This window comes from Eurosta solidaginis, chromosome X (genome assembly GCF_040869045.1).
Source record: "Eurosta solidaginis isolate ZX-2024a chromosome X, ASM4086904v1, whole genome shotgun sequence".
Lineage (NCBI taxonomy): Eukaryota > Metazoa > Arthropoda > Insecta > Diptera > Tephritidae > Eurosta > Eurosta solidaginis.
Window position 1 is genome coordinate 205813153 of NC_090324.1, and position 19159 is coordinate 205832311.

Here is a 19159-nt window from a genome sequence, read left to right on the forward strand (position 1 = left end):
TTTTCCCCCACGAATATTTTCGAAAATATATATAATATGCGATACACTTTCATCTAAAAACTCTTTTTATTTTAAGTTGGAGAATTTTGTGGTTCAAAATATATTAACTGATTTCTGACCTGACCTCGAGCAACTTGCTTACATTTACTTGCAGCAGGTATTTGCTACAATTGTATACAGCCAACGCCTGCCTGTGTATGCATGCATGGTCAACTTAACTACAACATACATACATATATATATATATATGTTCTTGTAAACAAACCTACTAATCACTTAGCAGGTAGCTTGTATTTGTGTTTTACCAAATCATTATTGTAGTACAGTAGGCAATAGAATACAAATAAAAAAACAATTTCTATTTTTTTTAGTTATTTTTAAAATGTATTTACATATATTATTGAAAATAAAATGGGAAAGCAAACTTCAAAACCGTCGTAAGAAAATATGTATATGTGTATGTGTGTTTATGTATTTTATTATATTAGAAGGTAGAAGGTTGCGTTCGTGCTAAACAGACGTGTTTTATCTCGCTCTCTGTTTTTTATTCTTTCCGTCCAGTTTTTATTTATTTATTTTTCCTAATACGATATCTGATGTAATGGATAATTATTGTGCCAAGTGCGACAAGCATTTTTCGCTTTCGGATACCCTTATTGTGCCTTGTGGTGGCTTTTGCAAGAATGTCTACCATCGTTCTTGCTGTGAAGGCAACTTTTCAGAGTACGACGTGAATTTGCTTACAAAGAGCCGCCACCTAAGTTATATGTGCGCGGATTGCCTAAATGCCTACGGCAAGCTTTGTAACGCCTATGACGCTGTGTCGGGATCCCATAAAGCTACATTGGAGTCCACAATGCTTGCCTTGGACCTTAAATTTAAGGATTTGTTTGCGGAGATGGCTGATATAAAAAATGTCATCAAAAAACATTTTAAAGATAATTAAGACGACTGTAACAAAAACAATAAAAGGTGTGTGGAGTTGATGGCTGATGGCATAAATAAAATAAAAAATGTTTTCAGCTCTATCAGTAATCCGAACTCGTTGAGTAGTGGTAATATTAGTTGCGCGCTGAAACCTCATACTATATCGATTTCACCTACACTAATGCAGCCATGTATACATTGCCATTTGCTCGCCCGATCACCTGTTTATGCAAGTCCAATTTCTGCTGATAACAATAGTAAGCCTTTTTGTGTACACTCCCACACACTTTTGTAGCCACCCCCTCGCGTGATTTCAATACACAAATGTCTTATGCTAAAGGATTGACAGCACCTGTTAATACTGCTGATATTCCCAATACAACTGTTAACCCCAGTACTGCTGCTTACTTTGCAATGTCTAGTAAGAACAATACTCCAGCTTCAAACAACAAAGCGAATGCTGTTGAGAACAGCACTAATTCTGTTAATGCTGATGATTCTGATGGTGTTAACGTTCCTGTACCTGTACCAATACAACTGTTAAACCGAGTGCTGATGCTAACATTGCAATGGCTAGTAAGAACAAAGCTTGAAACACAATGCCCTGACGCCTCGAAATAAACGCGACGAACATCGCCTTGTCAAAAATAGAATCCCCATAATTACATGAAGGTGAACACAATGAACGCCAAGAGCGGAATTTACGCGACGTCATTTTGCGAAGATAGATTTAATTCTATCGTCGCCGCCGGGCGATGACGACAATTTATGCCAAAGGTGACCATATTTATTTTTTGCTTCAACGCTCACATTAAATTTAAACCAAAATTACATTTATCTCGTTCTTTAAAAAGCACAAACATACATTTCCAAACTCTGGATTATAAAAAAAAAAATAAATGTAAGGCGCGATAACCTCCGAAGAGATCTAAGGCCGAGCTTCTCTTCCAATTTGCGTCGTGCTCCTCTTGATTTTTCCCTACAAATTGGCCGGACGGGACCTACATGTTTTATGCCGACTCCGAATGGCATCTGCAAGGCAGATGAGTTTTCACTGAGAGGTTTTCATGGCAGAAATACAATCGGAGCGGTTGCCAGACACTGCCGAGGGGCGACCCCGCTTAGAAAAATTTTCTTCTAATTGAAAAATCTTATTTATAAAATTTTGATGTTGCTTTGCCCGGGAGTTGAACCCAGGGCATACGGTGTGATAGGCGGAGCACGCTACCATCACACCACGGTGGATTAGAATAAATTAATTTACATGACTATAATAAAGTTGTTCAGTGAGTTCTTTGTGTGTAGTTCCTTCTTCTCTCTTCCTTTGTCCTTTCATATGGTCACCCTTAGTATAGTCAAATCACCTGTTTATGTAAAATTATTTTGTGAAAATTTTGTATAAAAATTGAAAATTGAGAAAAATTCGCGATTAAAATGGATATAAGTGAATATACCATAGAAAAAGTTAAGGAAAACGATTGTTTATATAATCTTGGTTCTTCAGATTATAAAAATTTAAATAAAAAGCAGTCGATATTTGAAAATATTGGCATAGCATTGAACTTGGATGGTAAGAATTTATATGTTTGGTTGTGGGTCCTTCTCATATGTTTAAGTATCCTTTTTAGGAGAAACATGTCGTAAAAAGTGGAAAAGTCTGCGAGACACTTATAAAAGGCGTAAGCGCTGTGCGCTATCTCCTTCCGGGAGCGCCGCAGGAAGTGCTACAAAAAGTTGGAAATACATGAATGCAATGCAGTTTTTAGACGACTATCCTGATTCAAGAAAGTAAGTACAGGGTTATGTATATTGCCGCGATGGGCTTGAGTGGTTTTGTTACATTTCGCAATTACTACACGTCTAAAAATTTCATGAGTGGTATCAAAAGATGCGTTAGAATTACCACAATATTTGGTACAGTGATACTCAGTGTGATCGGGAATGGGATGTATATAATAGAAAATAGATTAGATTAGATTATCAATCATATATATTTTTCTTTTTAGAACTGTTGGAAATTGTGATCCTGGCATGATTAACGAACATACTGATGTATATGAAAAGTCAACAGATTGCTCAAACTCTTCAAATCGTGAAGCACTTATTGTATACGAATCGCAAATAAGCGAAAATTCGACAGATTGTTCCAATTCTCCAAATGCAATTATGGATGCTACTTTCGAACCGTATATAGTATACGAACCACAGTTAGTTGACGAGAATTACAAACCTTCAAATGATAAAGCAGCTAGAAGCTATGTCGCTCAGGATAAGAACCGGATGTCAAAAAGCAAGCAGATGCCGAAGTTACTTCAGTTTTCAAGGATGCCATTTTGGGTCATATGTTGCCTTTATACAGAGAATGGAGACCAAATTCGAGCGTTGAAGTATGCAATTTAATAACCTATCGGTATTTAATAACGTGCAAAACATTGAAATTTTATTTAAAACTTGATAGCAACTAAATATACATCTTTCTCTTTTGATAGATGCACAATTTTCAAGTAATTCAACTCAGAGACTAGACTAGTTAAGCCTTTAAACAAACCTATAACCTTTTTATTAATACACATACACTTTTGCTCACGCAGTTAACCCACAGTAATTTTATTATTCGTAGTTCAGGTTTTATTTCGTTTCATAAAGCAATTACGTAACTTATCAAAAAATACTACAAAACGTCTAATTAGTACCTGGGTCCTTTTATGATAAAAATGTATTTTGTTTTTCTATATATTGCCGATCTAGGACTTTGGGGCGTTTTATCAGGAAAATCCTGAAACGTTTGTAACTTTCGCTATTGCTTTGCTAGTTTGGAAGTATGCCATAATTTTTCTGAGGGATAACAGCTCCTGTACAAAAATTATGAATAGTTGCATAAATTAAAATATAAGTTTGGAAATTAATTAGACATATTATATTATTTATTAGACATAACTTGCATGCAGCGAATTTACTGCGCTAAAGTAAGATGGCTGAATTATGTAAGCAGCTACAATAGACCTTTGTGAGAAAAAAATTAATTTTTGCCAGTAGATGCAAATCGAAATTGGACGTATTAATTGACAGTTTTATGTTACTTCGAGTAATGAAATTTTACTACTTGATGCTAAATGTGTGTGTGTGTATTGTAAAGACATACAGCAGCGATCAGAAAAATAGCAGTGGCAATCAAATTAAATTCGCCAATTAAATTCTTTTTTTTCGATATTTGAAGAAAAAGCTTCAATGAATTTTGTTGCTAAAACTATGCAAACCATTCGCAAAAAAGTTTACGAAAAATTCGAAAATTCGAGAGAATTCTACAAAAATTTCAAAGCTTTTATTAGAGTTCTCTGAATCTCTTTGAGTATGCAGCCTTCTAGTCCTATCAATTTTAGTCTAACAAAATTATAGGTCTCTCAGAATTCGGATTGATTTTCGAAACTTTTTTCCCGACACGCATTTGGATATAAAAAGGTTATTGTTTCAGGTTTTGTATAGAGGAAAATCTAAAACACCCTTCGAGAGACCTATAACTTTGTTAGACTAAAATTGATTGCACTACAAAGATGCATACTTAAAGAAATTCAGAGAACTCTAACAAAAGCTTTGAAATTTTTGTAAAATTCTCTCGAATTTTCGAATTTCATTCGAGATTCATTTTTGTATCACGGCTCCACGCATCACTGGCGGAAGCTGATATATCTAACTACGTATGCTCCAAGCTTGGTGTTGAACTTAACGGCAATATTAATGTTTATAAGTTTAATTTTAAGTCTGGGAGAGAGATCTCTTCTTTCAGAATCTTAGTTCCTGACAAATTTTTTGGTAGAGTACTCGATTCTACTTTCTGGCCGAAACACTCTGTGGTGCATTTGTTTACTAGAAAGTCGAACAGTGACCGCGCTACTTTAAATACCTCAAAAAACTTGCCAGACAACACTCCAGAAGTGGCACAAACTTAAATTATGTCTTATCAAACGTAAATAATATCTCACTTTGTATATTTTATCAGAACGTTAGGGGGTTGAATACCAAACTAACGGAAATTTTTCTACTGAGTCATGAGAGTTCTTATGATGTACTCGTTTTTACTGAGACTTGGCTAAAACCAACAGTTTTAAATGCTGAAGTTTTATCGAGTTCGTATCAAGAGTTTCGAAAAGACCGACTGGCCAGAGCTGGTGGAGGTGTGTTAATTGCCGTTCACACTAGGTTTTCCGCGGAGGGACTACATTTTCCTGACTTTGAGGATGCTGAGCTTCTTTGTGTGAGAGTAAAACTTTCCTCAACCTACAAATATTTTATAGCCAACTACAGTCCAGCACAATATGACATTTTCCTTATATCATTCCTCAATAGTGAAATCTGTGTGCAGTACTTTCAGGGCCTGTGATTCTGTCACTGTACTTGGCGATTTTAATCTGCCATGTGTTCTTGGAGTGTTATCGACGGGAAGCTAGTCCCTACTTCTTCTCGCGCTATCCACTGTGATTTCCTAAACGAGTTTGCAGATGTTGGACTTTTTCAAGTCAACAACATTCAGAATAAATTCGGTAAATGCTTGGATTTAATTTTCTCAGACGATTCAAATTGTTTTCTAAATCGATGCGATCCCCTTGCCCCGCCTGAAGATGTGTATCATCCTGCTCTCGCGATGTTTATGGAATATCATAATTTATCTGAGCGTTCCTCCAACGTAGTGCGAAAGACCCCTCACCGATTTCTGTTTAGAAAAGCCAATTGGTCTACAGTAATATTCGAAGTATCGAGAATAAATTAGCCTGAGTACGATGGGGATATAGATGACAGTATATCCCGTTTTAATAATGTATTATACGGAATATTTAAAAAATGCATACCTACGTCGGAAACCACTGCTATATCATCATCGGCTTGGAGCACTAAAGAAATGAAACGCCTGAAAAATCATTCAAACTTTACAAACTTTTTACTCAATTTTACGTCACAAATATAACACATTGAACAGAATTTGTTACAAGAACTATATCAGTAGTGTATAAGCCGCCTCCAACAATATTCAGACGGCGGCGAAATTCCTATGCGTAGCCGTGCGCGGCGAGTGAAATACGAAATTTAAGTAAGTGACTTCAAGTTTCGAAATAAATGTTGAATTATTAAATAATAAAAACCCCGTGAATTTTATAATGTTTTAGAAAAAAAAAACATAAACCTTGTTCTTAAATCAATTACGAGTGTAGCGAAGAAAGACCAGGTGAGTTTTATTCATGGTCCTTCGCAGCCATCTTTGGCCTCATAATTAAAAACAAAATAATAATTAAATTAAAATCGAATCTTCGTTCGTACAAAAAAAAAGTGCTGTAAAACAAAACTACACAAACCTGAAAACAGTGGATTTTCAAAAATATACAAAGAAACATATAATTATAAAACAAATATACATTTGAGTTCAAAAAAAAAAAAATTGAAAAAACAAAAATATTTGAAAAAATCGATCGAAGGAGATCAGGAAATAAATTGTTTTGTGAAAAATATTGGAAGAAAAATTAAAAAGGAAATAAATAATTTTTTCCTGTAAAAAGTGAATTTGCATCCTCAGTTTTTGTACTTTAAAGTACAGTGCAAAGAAAAACACAAAAAGTACGTTTTTTTAAGAAGAATAAAAATACAAATATACACCTACTTATATACACGAATCTTTTTTTTTGAAAATTCTTTTGTGGTACACACTTTTATTAAAAAGGGATATATAAAATTTTTAAAATCAAAAGAAAAACAAAACCAACCAGCAGCACCAACAGCAAGCTAAGTAGCATCATCAACAAAAACAACAAAAATATAAGCAGGATTAATCATACAGGAATCGGTGAGTAGGCAATTTTTTTATTTTTCATAAAAAACATAGAAAATAATACAACTTTTTTCCACAAAAGTTATATAATTTTTGTAAACTGCAAATAAAAACATATATATATATATATATATATATCCACATATATAGATGAATATTGCGGAAATTTTCTCACCGTTGGTTTTACTGCAACCTTTTTGCAACAAAAAATTGGTAGCAAATATTCCGATATACCAATAGGCAAAAACCGCCAATTATATATATGTATACAAATTTCTAGTGGTATTTAACCAACAAAAAAAAAATTGTAGTTTACTTGCCTACTCACACCCACTGTGCAAGAACAAAATCAGCAAAAATTTCTTCTACAGCTGAGTTTACCCCGTTGTTCGCCAGAGATCGTTGAACTTGGCGATAAAGTTCAACTTCCAAGTCATACGTATGTACCTACTTACATACATGTACAAATAATTTTAAGTTGCTTTTCCAGCATTCGTACTTCTCCACTCAGAGAACATCATACGTGTTTACTCACACGGTCAAGTCGCTCTTCCAGCGACATTCTCCCAGCACGTATAGCTACATTAGCAACGAGAGTTGCGTACTGCTGATCAAATTTCTCAACCTCGCTCAAATTTGCAAATTTTTCATCTTTCTTTGCTGCACTCTCCCGACAGTGCAATCAAGCGCACTCAGCTTCACAAAAGAAACGCGACATTAAAGCGAGGAAAAAGCGAATCAAAACAAACTTTGTTTGTAAACAAAAACAGAGCAGCTCCTTTATTCACGTGCATACGTTCGCACAAACAAACATATATACATACGTTTATATATTGGGCATGTACATTTGTTCTTACTCTAGCGTACAAAACTAAGTTTGAGATATTTTCATCCCTATAGGAACTTTCAAAAAAATATCAATACAAACCTCAAACTACTATTTTTTCTAATAAATACATACATATATATACCAGTAATTTACAAAAACACGCTTATTTCCACACGTATATTTACACGTATTGCTTGTGATTTTTTTTATTATATATTTTTTGGTTTTACAAAACACTATACATACTATTAAATTCCCCTTTTTAAATTTTCTGTGGCACGAAGAGTACTTCCATCTTCGAACTCTGCGAGTGTTCTCTGAGCGAACAAATATTTCATTCGGTTTTTTTTTTGGTGAATACCCAAAAGTTTGCATAAAATGCCTCTCAGTCCCTCAAAAACTTCCGAAACCGGGACAAAATCAAAAGGTGGCCCAAAGGAAGAAACGGCCAAGGAAAGGTCAACATCCCCCCGCCGGAAATCCAAATCAGCTGACCCATCCGCGCAAAATTTCATCGCGTAAAGTGACAATCTTACGAGATACTGTGCAAAATTTAACGAAGCACCGATTCAAGATCACACTGAATCGCATCTCATGATAAAGGACAAATAACTAGATTATTATTGGGCACGGCTTCAATCGGTTTACGATCTGGTATTTTCGAAACTAGACGAAAGTTTCACTGAAGATTTCAAGAGTTCAGTACAAGGCAAAGAATGCGCCTGCCTTGATATGTCATTTCATACCAAACCAAAGATTGCTTGATCAACCTTCGTTGATCAAAAAGATGGCAACGCCGAGTTCACCACTCCTTGCGGGACAACCCTCGGCGGAGGCAAATATTTACCTCAAAGTCCCAGCATGCTACACGGAGACCTTTTATGGTGGCTATGAAGAACGGCCCGCTTTTCGTGATATGTTCACAGCGGTGTACATTAACCACCCAAGGCTCTCCCGTGCTCAGAAATTGTACCATCTCCGATACAAAACACAAGGCAAAGCCGACTCCATCGTCAAACAATATCCGTTGAGCGATGATAACTTTGACCTTGCCTGGGAAGCTTTACGGTCACGATACGAAAACAAGCGGATCCTGGTTGACAACCAGATCAAATCCTTACTGAGTCTTGCCAGAATTGCAAAATTGCAAAATACAATCAACAATTGTCTTCACTCTCAAGGAGTTATGACAGACAGTTGGGATCCGATTCTGGTGTACATTTTTTCATCAAAGCTCCCCTAAACAACCCTGTCTCTTTGGGAACAATCTCTCTCTTCTCGGTGAGATCTACCCTCATGGTCACAAATGAACGACTTTCTCACCTCGAGATATGAAGTCGTTGAAAGAGTCATTAGGCTTCAACCAAGCAAACAAAAACCAGTCTTTCATCAAAATTCTGCGCAAAACAGGTCCTTCGACAGGACGCAAAACCTTGTGAATCTAAAAAGGAAACTTGCCAATGTTGCAAATCCCCGCACCTTATTAGATTCTGTCCACGATTCAAATGAATGTCTGTGCAAAACCGCACACAATTCGTAAAAGAAGCTAAGCTGTGTACAAGCTGCCTTAGCAGCAATCATATTATCAATGAGTGCACGAGCAAGTGGTCATGTTCAACATGTCATCAACGGCATCACACGCTGTTATATGTGAGCTCACAAGCTCCACGTTCCACCCCGCAAACGAATGCACCAAACGTGCAGCACACAACTGCTGAGTCAACATCTCCCGTTCGAAAAACGCAGAATATCTCCGATTCTAGCGAGCTACCGTATTGTTCAAAACACGCACCGGTTCAATCATTGCATGCAGCCAATGATAACCAAATTCTCCTTCCTACTGCTATGGTCGCAGTCGAACACGAAGGGAAATTATTTCAACTGAGGGCCCTTATCGATCAGGGCTCGGAAAGAATATTCATTTCCTCGAAAGTTCAAAAACGGTTGAAACTTCCATTCGAACATTCAAAGTTCGAAATCTCTGGCATGGGTGGAAAAGTCGTACAAAAGTCCTCCAAACTTTGTCCTTTGACAATGATTGCATCCAAGGACATGAAACGGATAAAGGCTCATGCTATTGTGTGCCGCAACTGACAAAAAATCTGCCAACATTCACCATTATTCGCTAAATCTGGCAGCAGTTCAAACTCCTTGAGCTCGCTGATCCCAGTTGCCACATACCAGGTCAGACTGACATGGTCTTTGGCAGTGACACACTTCCAAAAATACTGCTGGAAAGTATAAAAAAGGTGTGCGGTAGCATACTTGCGCAACAAACCATTTTTGGTTGGATTCTAAGTGGTCCAATAACTGAAAATGTTGTGTAATTCTCGACACAAGTCCAAGCATCAAACGAGACACTCAGTTATCAACCGAGAAAATTTTGGGAAGAGGAGAAATTCCACAATCTCCACAGATATCCCCCGAGGATCAAGCGTGTGAGCAGATATACGCAACAACAACGACACGTGCACCAAACGGTCGATACATTGTGCGACGTCCATTCAAGGAAGAGTTTCCTGAAAAACTCTCCCTCTGCAAATCCCGCCCGGCTGCTCTGCAGCAGTTTTTCAGCATAGAGCGATCGCTTCAGAAAAAGGGGGAGTTAGGTACAATGTACAACAATGCGTTGCAAGAATATCTCGACCTTGATCACATGGAATCTACCGACCCATGCGAAATAACTTCGAATGGCAAGGCCTTCTCATTTTACTAACCACATCATGCGGTAGTCAAACCAGATAAGGTCACCACCAAAGTTCGTGTGGTTTTCAACGCCTCCAAAAAATCTGGGTCAGGAAAATCCCTGAATGACGTGCTATATACTGGTCCAACTCTCCAACCAGATCTCATGCTACTAATTCTACAGTGGCGCATGCATAAGTATGTGTTAAATGGATACATTGAGAAAATGTACCGTCAGATCCCTATACACGAGGACGACAAAGATTTTCAGCGAATCCTATTTCGCAAATCGGCCAACTCCAAGGTTAGCGAATCCAATCTAAAAACGGTTACATTCGGCGTCAATTGTGCACCATATCTCGCTATTCGTACGTTGCATCAACTATCCGATGACACGAAAGCGACATTCCCGTTGGCTGCAACAATTCTCAAGACGCAAAAGTATGTCGGCGACATCCTATCCGGAAGTCATACCATCAATAACGCCACTGAATCACTCGTTCAAGTGATAAACGCCCTAAAATCAGCTGGTTTCATACTAAAGAAACTAACGGCTAATCACCCGGCCATATTAAACAGTTTCCGAAGAAGGATCTTCTAGACTCCAACTTCGTAAAATTTGAGAGCACTTCTAATACCAAAACTCTTGGTATTCGATGGAACGCGCTCACGGACAAATTTTCATACACCATTCTGCCGGAACACACCCAAAATTCGGTCACAAAGCGACAAATTTTATCTTCTGTTGCAAAACTTTTTGACCCGGCGGGATGGCTGTGGCCAGTTATGATTCAGGCCAAGATGCTTCTCCAAGAAATCTGGCTAGATGGCAGCGATTGGGATGAAAGCGCCAAACCCGCAACATTATCAAAATGGCAACATTTCGCAGAAAATCTGCCAGCCATTTGCCACATCGAAATCCCTCGACGGGTTAATGTCGTTCCTGGGCAAGACACCCAAATCCACGGGTTCTGTGATGCCTCGGAAAAAGCATATTGCGCAGCGATTTACATCCGCACACATGTGGGCAACCAAATAAAATTGTCTCTTTTGGTTGCGAAAGGCAAAGTTTCCCCCATAAAAACTGTAAGCTTACCCCGCTTAGAGCTTTGTGGTGCAGTACTACTCGCAAAACTGGCTTCAACTGTTCGAAAACAGCTCGACTTACAGCATGCAACACATTCTTATGGTCAGATTCTGAGATTGTACTAGCCTGGCTAGAAAAATCTCCATCGACCTCGAAGACTTATGTGGCCAACCGTACCTCTCAAATTCGAGAATATCTTCCCAGCGGCACGTGGCGCCATGTATCTAGCCAAGACAACCCTGCTGATCTTGGCACACGTGGTTGCAAGCCGCATGATTTGGCTTTCTTGCCACATTTCGGCATGGCCAAAGCCAAAAGCAGGTAGCGCTTCCACCCGAGAAACGTAAGGTCGAAGCATATCACGCACGCGAGGAAGAGGACGACATTCTTCAACGTTTGTCCTCATACTCTCGAGCTCTCCGTGTGATTGCATACGTGTTCCGCTTTTCGAACAATGCCTGCAACAAATCCAAATCGGTGGCAACCACACATAATCCCCATCTGACGTACAAAGAGTTGCAACATGTGAAAACGCGGCTTGTGGCAATGGCACAATCTCGCCATTATGGGGCGGAAAAGAGCGCCTTACAAAACAAAATGCCAATAAGCAAAGAGAGTTCCCTTCTGGCTCTTGATCCATTTCTGGATGGATACGGACTCCTACGTATCGGTTGCCGATTGGAACACTCTACAATGCAATACAACGAGAAGCATCCAGTAATCCTTCCTCCGGATTCAAGGCTCTGCCAGTTGTATCTGGAGTTTTTACACCGCCTGCTTCTTCATGCAGAAATACGGTTAATGCTCCAAATGGTCAGGCAAGAGTACTACGTGCTAAAACTAAAGCCTCTTATAAAAAATGCATTCTCAATGCAAATCGTGCACGCTTTTCAAACAGAAAATGCGCACTCAAATAATGGCACCGCTACCACCTGAGCGCTGCAATGTCTCACTCCCCTTTTCCACAACAGGAGTAGACTTTGTTCGGCCTGAGTGCGTCGTAAACCGGCAGTGGGTAGGCGCACAAGGGTCGATCTCGCTCAATGGATGACTCACTCAATAGAAAAGAAAGAAGAACACGGGAGGATTTTCCTCGTTATAATGGGTGAACTTTATTATGTGAATATATATATATAACCTGGTTACAATATTACCTGAATATATTCTGGAAAACAGTGGAGAACGTTGGCGGCAGATGCGTGCTGGTTGGCTGTTGAAATCAAAGAGGCCGGTTGTATAGCAAGCTACAACCGTTGACCCGCAAAATCCTCCGTTTTGGAGGGGAAAGGCACCCACACATCAACCCCGACATGCATATGCATGAGTGCTGACAAAAAGCACACATACACGCGCATGTACATGCATGCACATGCATGAGGGTGATGGTGTGGGTGGTTATAAATTAATTCGAGTATCGAGTATCGATTTGCAGAGTTGCATTGGGGGGTCGCAATCAGATGCGGAAAAGTTAGGCATCCTGCCTAAACATGCCGGCCCCCCTTGCGATACGCAACATCGTTTTCCGCCAATGACCTCCGCTGAAACGAGAAAAATTATTATAAGACTTACACACTAAACTTAATCTAAGTGAAGAGTTCGTCTGCGACGCAACATGGCCGGGAATCCCTTTCGACTTGCTTAGCATGCCACCTGAGCTAAGATGAAAGAATTAGCGGTTATGAACAGTAAAGTGAATATTTCTTGCCATTGAATTATACATAATTCTTAAATATAGAAATTCAGAATGTAATATGTGAATTGTCGATGGCCAGTAAGGCTGGACGAAGAGGCCGAAGTCTCCGTTCCAGAGTGGCACCATTGTTTGTTATTCTTTGGTTTTTTTTTTTTTTCGGTCCGGATGGAGAGGCCGAGGTTTCCATTCCAGATTTGCGGTTTTTTTTTGTTGGTTGGACGAAGAGGCAGAGGTCTCCGTTCCAGACTCGAGGGTTTTGAGGTTTTTCTGGGCTGGACGAAGAGGCCGAGGTCTCCGTTCCAGCGTATAACATGTCGTGTCGCTCTCAGGGCGACTGTGGCATTTTCTGGATGTGCCAGGGCGAGTGGCCGTGAGGTTGGTTAGGCGTTTTCGCTGCAGCGCATGTATTTCGTCAGTTGTGTATTATATTATTACCCTACAAAACATCTGGTCACAAACCTACCCACGCCCATGCAAATGTGACTACGAATATAACCTGTCACCGTAAAATGACTAGTCAAATGACGTGGAGTGACGAGAGCATTTTTGCAAAGTAGTTAGTGCTGTGATTTCGAGAAGCTTATATATTTCAACATAACCAGCAAGATTGCGGTGTGTGGGAGGTTGGAGCGGACGTGATTCCAAGCCACCCGCGCAAAATTACTTGTTTTCGGGATACGCGTGTTGTTTTCTTAACAAACGTACGTTAAAATAGGTGAATAAACCGAGTTTAAATCGAAGCGTAGAGGCTGACGACGGTATTGGTTTAATTTTGTGCGACAGCTCATGACGAATAGCGAACATCGTAATTAAATTGGAAAATGTACCAACTGCCGGTGCTTACATGCAGATTGGCGATGCGTTCTTCACGACGCGTTCTATCTGCACGTACCATTATGCTAAATGTACCATGCAACTCTGTCGTGTATTTCTTGGTTAGCTGACAGCTGGTATGGTGAATTTGTGGTGTGCGAGTATATATATATACATATATGTATTTGCTTGCCCTTGAAAAAAAACTAGGTCACTGGGGCAGTAGCACACTAGGCCGGTAGAAACAGTAAACTTTTCCCATTTCGGGATTTTGTCGTGTCGGGATTGTTTTATTTCGGGACTCGGATTGTTTTGTACCGAGCCCTTATAATGACTGTTTTTGATGTTTGTTGTTGAAAAACAACAAGTCCTGCCCCCGCCAAAAGGCAGGCAGTGCCGACGGCAAAAAAAATCAAAAAATCAAAAAGAAAAAAAAAATTTTTTTTTTGGATTTTTTTTTTTTTTGTTTGTAGATGAGAGCAATAAATTTTTAGGGAGGTGTTTGCCTGTATTTTTTGTGCGTAAGCATGTTTTGGGACTGCCCGGGTCATAAAAGCCGATCCCGATTTTGTTTCGTTTGCGGGTTTTCGGTACCAGTGTGCGTCACTTGATGCAGCACTAATATGATATGCCGAGCCAAGTAGGAATACATATGTACATACATATGTACATACGTTGGTTACAAACTGCCAACGGCAAGAGACGAAACAAATGAACATTCATACACACCCGTGTATAGAATGTGGAATTCCATTGAATTGAAAGAAGCGGTAAATAAATCTAATGATTTTTTTTTCGCTCTTTCATTTTTTTTTTTTTTTACTACGGCGATTGAAGCATGACGGCATGGACAATTGTGGAAGAAAATGGTAAGTTCGTTTTAAGATTTATTCTTTTGTAAAAGACTTTTTATTGTAGATTATTTAATTAATATTCCTTTTATTTTCAGGTGCATGCGGTGGAGATCCAGGCGAGCTGATGGGTAAGTATGCCGGTATCGTTCCTTTTTTAGTGTTTTATGAATATTCTAATTTCTTATTCTTTGTTTCATTTCAGAAAACTACTTTTTTAAAATATAGCCTGCGTCTAAGCACCGCCATATATTTCTCCATCGGTTTATTTAGGTTTATAGGAGCGATTTCAATTATAGTTATGGTACATAATGCGTGTCTTCTAGGCAGTTTAGTAGAGAAGATGTTTGCCGGGTGCCGGAAACAATCAACTTTTCTGCCGAAGAAAAAAAAAATTTTTGGAATATGAAATTAAGAATTTTAATACCATAATCCAAAGTGCTGAATACTTAAATGTTGACGCTAGCAAACTGCAGAAGATCTTAGAAAGTGATGATTTGAATGTGCCGACTGAAAAAGTGGTGTTCGATGCAGTAAAGCTGTGGTATGAACACGATTCCGATACGCGTAAATCACCTACACGACATTATTGCGTGCCTTCGATTAACGTACTTTGATACAAATTACTTATTGAAAAATATTCAGCCATTACCAGGCTGTGAAAATATAGTTCTGAAAGCATTATCTTGGGTCCACATTCCCTTGACTCGTGCAACTATTTCCTTAAGGTTCCCCAATCCTAGAGCGAGATGGTCAAAAGAACCATTATTTTTGTCATTAAACTTATCGACTCCTGCTGGAAACCCTAAAAACATTTACCAATACATCCAAAGTCAAGATTCTTGGCAGGTGTCGATTGAACTAGAAATAGATGTACAATATTTTCAAGCTATTGTTATGAATGAAAATTTATATTTTATTGATGATAACCGAAACTTCCAAAAAACTTAAAGAAGTTAGAAGCTGGAATTTCAAAACTAAAGCATTAATGCCGTTGCCTTCAATGAATAAGCCACGATCCAGGCATTGTGTCGCTGTCTTAAATGAGAATATTTATACAATGGGTGGAGAGGAGCAACAACAAAAACTCTTTTCTTACAACAATAACTTTGGAGTCTTTGGAAGTTGTGCAAAAAGTAACAAAGTGCTCCCGTCAGTAGAAATGTATTCGGCTTTCAATGGATGGACTGCATACCAACAATGGTACCATGTTGATAGACGCTTTGGGTGGGATTGCCTTGGTTTACCGGGTGAGTTTGAAATTAATAAGCTCTTAAATATACGAGGTAAAACACTATCATCAAATTATGCATGTGCTGTTAATGCCAATATGATATACGTTAAGGCGCTCGATAAAGCAACAAATCGTAGTAATATTAATTTCATTGTGGAGGCGTTTACTCGTCGCGGAGATCAACCTTTTGTAGAGCGAATTAATTTTAAAGAAAGTGCCCTCGCATTACCCACTTTGCCAGCAGAACTATTACCAAACATTTTGTAATATGGCGAGTACCTTACACCGAAATAGATTGGACTGCCTATGTATATACAGGAATGGAAGGATTTTTAAACACTTCTCGGCGCGGCACATCATACTTATTTCTAAATAGGCTCTTCATTACGCGGTGAATCCAGTAAGTGAGTACATTGGTAGCATTGTTGATAATTACTATGCTTGTACAGTTTTCTCCACCCTTTCAGCAACTACCTGTTTGCTAAATCATTTGCAGAACCCATACGAAAATTGGAAATAAGGTAGCATCATCTGACATCTCCGTCATTTCAGCAACAAAGTGTTTGCCAAATCACAACGATTCAGACGTAATACACATTGTACGGGCAGTGCCACTGATTCAAGGTTTGTCAAGCCCTGTACATATTTCAACGCATTTTCGAATTGTCCGTCGTAAACAGAGACCATTTCGGTGGTAACCAAGAGTTGGGTTTGATGATGAGGACACTATAAAATCATGATGCCTCCAGTAGCAGTAAAGAACTGCGGGTGCTGCGCCGATTGAACAGTGGACGAAGTATTAGCCATCCAAAAAAAAACTCCGGGTATCGAAAATTAACCACGGCATAAGTTACAGGTAACATGTACCCCCTTTTTTTTTTTTGGTTATATACTTGACATTGGTAAATTAGTACTATTAGATAACAAGACGAGTACCAAGACACATTCTCGAAAGAAAAATACAATCCTGTTTGAACATTTGCCAGTTGTACGTGCGACATGCAATTTTGGCACACATGAACGAACTATTTATTTAGTTTTCTTCGCAATCACATGCCGTATAGTACTTTTCATTGTAAGTCACCATGAAATATGTGATGTATGCTAATTTAGTGACCGAAGTTAATATTGAATCTCAATTTTCTAGAGAATCATTAAAAATTTCTGGTGAACATGACAAATTATGGTTAAAAATTTCTGGTGAACATGACAAATTATGGTTTGAAATTATATTTATTATGTACATATTTAGTAACTATGCATGTAAAAGGAAGTTCGTGGATAATGGTCATCTTAAATGGAGGTTGATTCTTTTAAAAATCTTAATGTTAGACGAAGGTTGATGTCAACAAACAGTGTACTAAGGTGATTTATTGATAAAGACCCCTTGAGTTAAAAAACTGCTACATACACACTTCATTGCGTTTATGGCAGGCGTGTTGTTCTTTGTAACACAAAACTAAATAATGTGTAAAACTAAATAATGTACGGTGGTGATGATTATGGAAAGGTTGACTGCTTATGATTATGGACACACTGGTGATCCACAATTGGATTTGGAGTATGAGCGCTTGGGCTCTGAGATTTCTAGTTTGTCTTGTTGTTTGTGTGCTTCCCTGCACGCTTTCCATTTTTCTTCATCTATGAATTTGCGATAACAACGTGTGCAGTTTTATAGCCTTTATGCATTTCCCTGCACCCGAATTTAATGAACTATGACGCCGGCTGCTTAACTTTTATTATTATTTTTTTTTGTAACAGTTTTTATTCGAACCTTTTGAAAACGACACTTTATCCGTCAAAAATTCGGACCGTGTTAATTAGGATTCTTAAAATCTAAATAATTTAATAATGTTAATGTCTGGGGCAGATGAGTTTTCTCATCTGTGTTAGGCTTGCAATGTGCCTCGTTGTGCGCCGACGAGTGCGAAGTTTTTCTGTGGTCCTCGTTATGGGATAACGAGTGAGGTGGATGCGGTGTCCTCGCTCTGTGTGAGCTAGTGAATTTGGGTTTGATTTGCCAAATTTAAACAACAGAAGGGGGCGAGTCCCTTTAGGTTCTGTGGCAGATATCGGATCTGCGTTAGGTTATTGGTTAGCCACGTTTTGTGGTGAACGAGAGCTAGGTTTTCGGTGGCAGATCGGTTCGCCGATCTGTGATAGGCTTGTTGGTTGGCCTCGTTTCGGGTGAACGAGTGAATTTTTGGGTGTTACTGGTGTCCTCGCTCTGGGGAGTGAGTGAATTTGTGGGGTTTTCTGTTGGGGGGGGGGGGGGGGGGGGGGGGGGGGCTCGGTTAGTGTTGTTAAAGCACATAGAAAAAAAATGTTTTTTTGTATGCGAGCTTTTGGTAAGCTCTCCCGCGTCTTCGTACATCTCGCTCCCTTTCCCCATTGCCCAACAGTAGTCAGGTGTAGGATTCCCTCCGGCAGACTCGACACGACGAGACCGGGGGTAGAAAAAAAAGAGAAAATAAGATGTAGGATCGCCCTCCGGTAGACTCGCACCATCACGAGACCGGGGTGGTTGATTATAATTAGGGCCTCGGGAGCGACGCAAGCTTAGGGATAGCGGGGCATCACGGCGCGTGGTTGAACGCGTCTTTATGTCCCGAGCTCCCTTTCCCCATTGCCATCGCGTAGTACGCCTTAGGTTTCCCCTCCGGTAGACTCGCACCCTCACGAGACCGGGGGGTTGATGATAATATATGGCTCGGGAGAAACACAAGCTTAGGGATAGAGAGACACGAAGACGTGGGTTCCTTAATATGCTTTCGATGCTATCACTAACCGTGGGCCTCTAATTGTAGGTAGTCGGGGGAAATAGTGTTTTGGGTTTGATTTTTTTTTTGAAGGGAGGGGTATGGAGGAACGGAGGGATTGTTAGGAGGAGCACTTAGCCTTCTCGCAATCCGTCTCTTCCGTTGGAAGAAGGATCAGTTTGACCAAAGGTCGTCTGACTTGACCCTTCTCGGTTTTGAGGTCGACTACGCGTACTCGGTCATCTTCGCCGGGGTGTACGTTGACAACTCGACCTAATCTCCATTCGTTGGGAGATAAGTGGTCCTCTTTGAGGACAGCGAGATCTCCCACTTTTATATTTTGTTTGGGATGCTTCCACTTCACTCTTTTTTGAAGTTCGGATAGATATTCGGTTTTCCATCGCTTGCAGAAAGTGTGATGGAGGGCTTTGAGTTTCTGCCACCGATTGATCATCGAGGCAGGGTT

General features: G+C 39.3%; 1 protein-coding gene and 1 long non-coding RNA gene across 2 annotated transcripts in view; one reads left to right on the forward strand and one right to left on the reverse strand.

Moving 5' to 3' along the window:
- Gat (GABA transporter) overlaps positions 1-19159 on the reverse strand; it is a 1840468-nt gene that overhangs the window by 1589436 nt on the left and 231873 nt on the right. The window lies entirely within an intron of this gene.
- On the forward strand, positions 2386-2958 carry LOC137234539 (uncharacterized). The gene is made up of 3 exons (XR_010947814.1): positions 2386-2497; positions 2556-2715; positions 2934-2958. It is a non-coding gene; the product is annotated as an uncharacterized lncRNA (long non-coding RNA).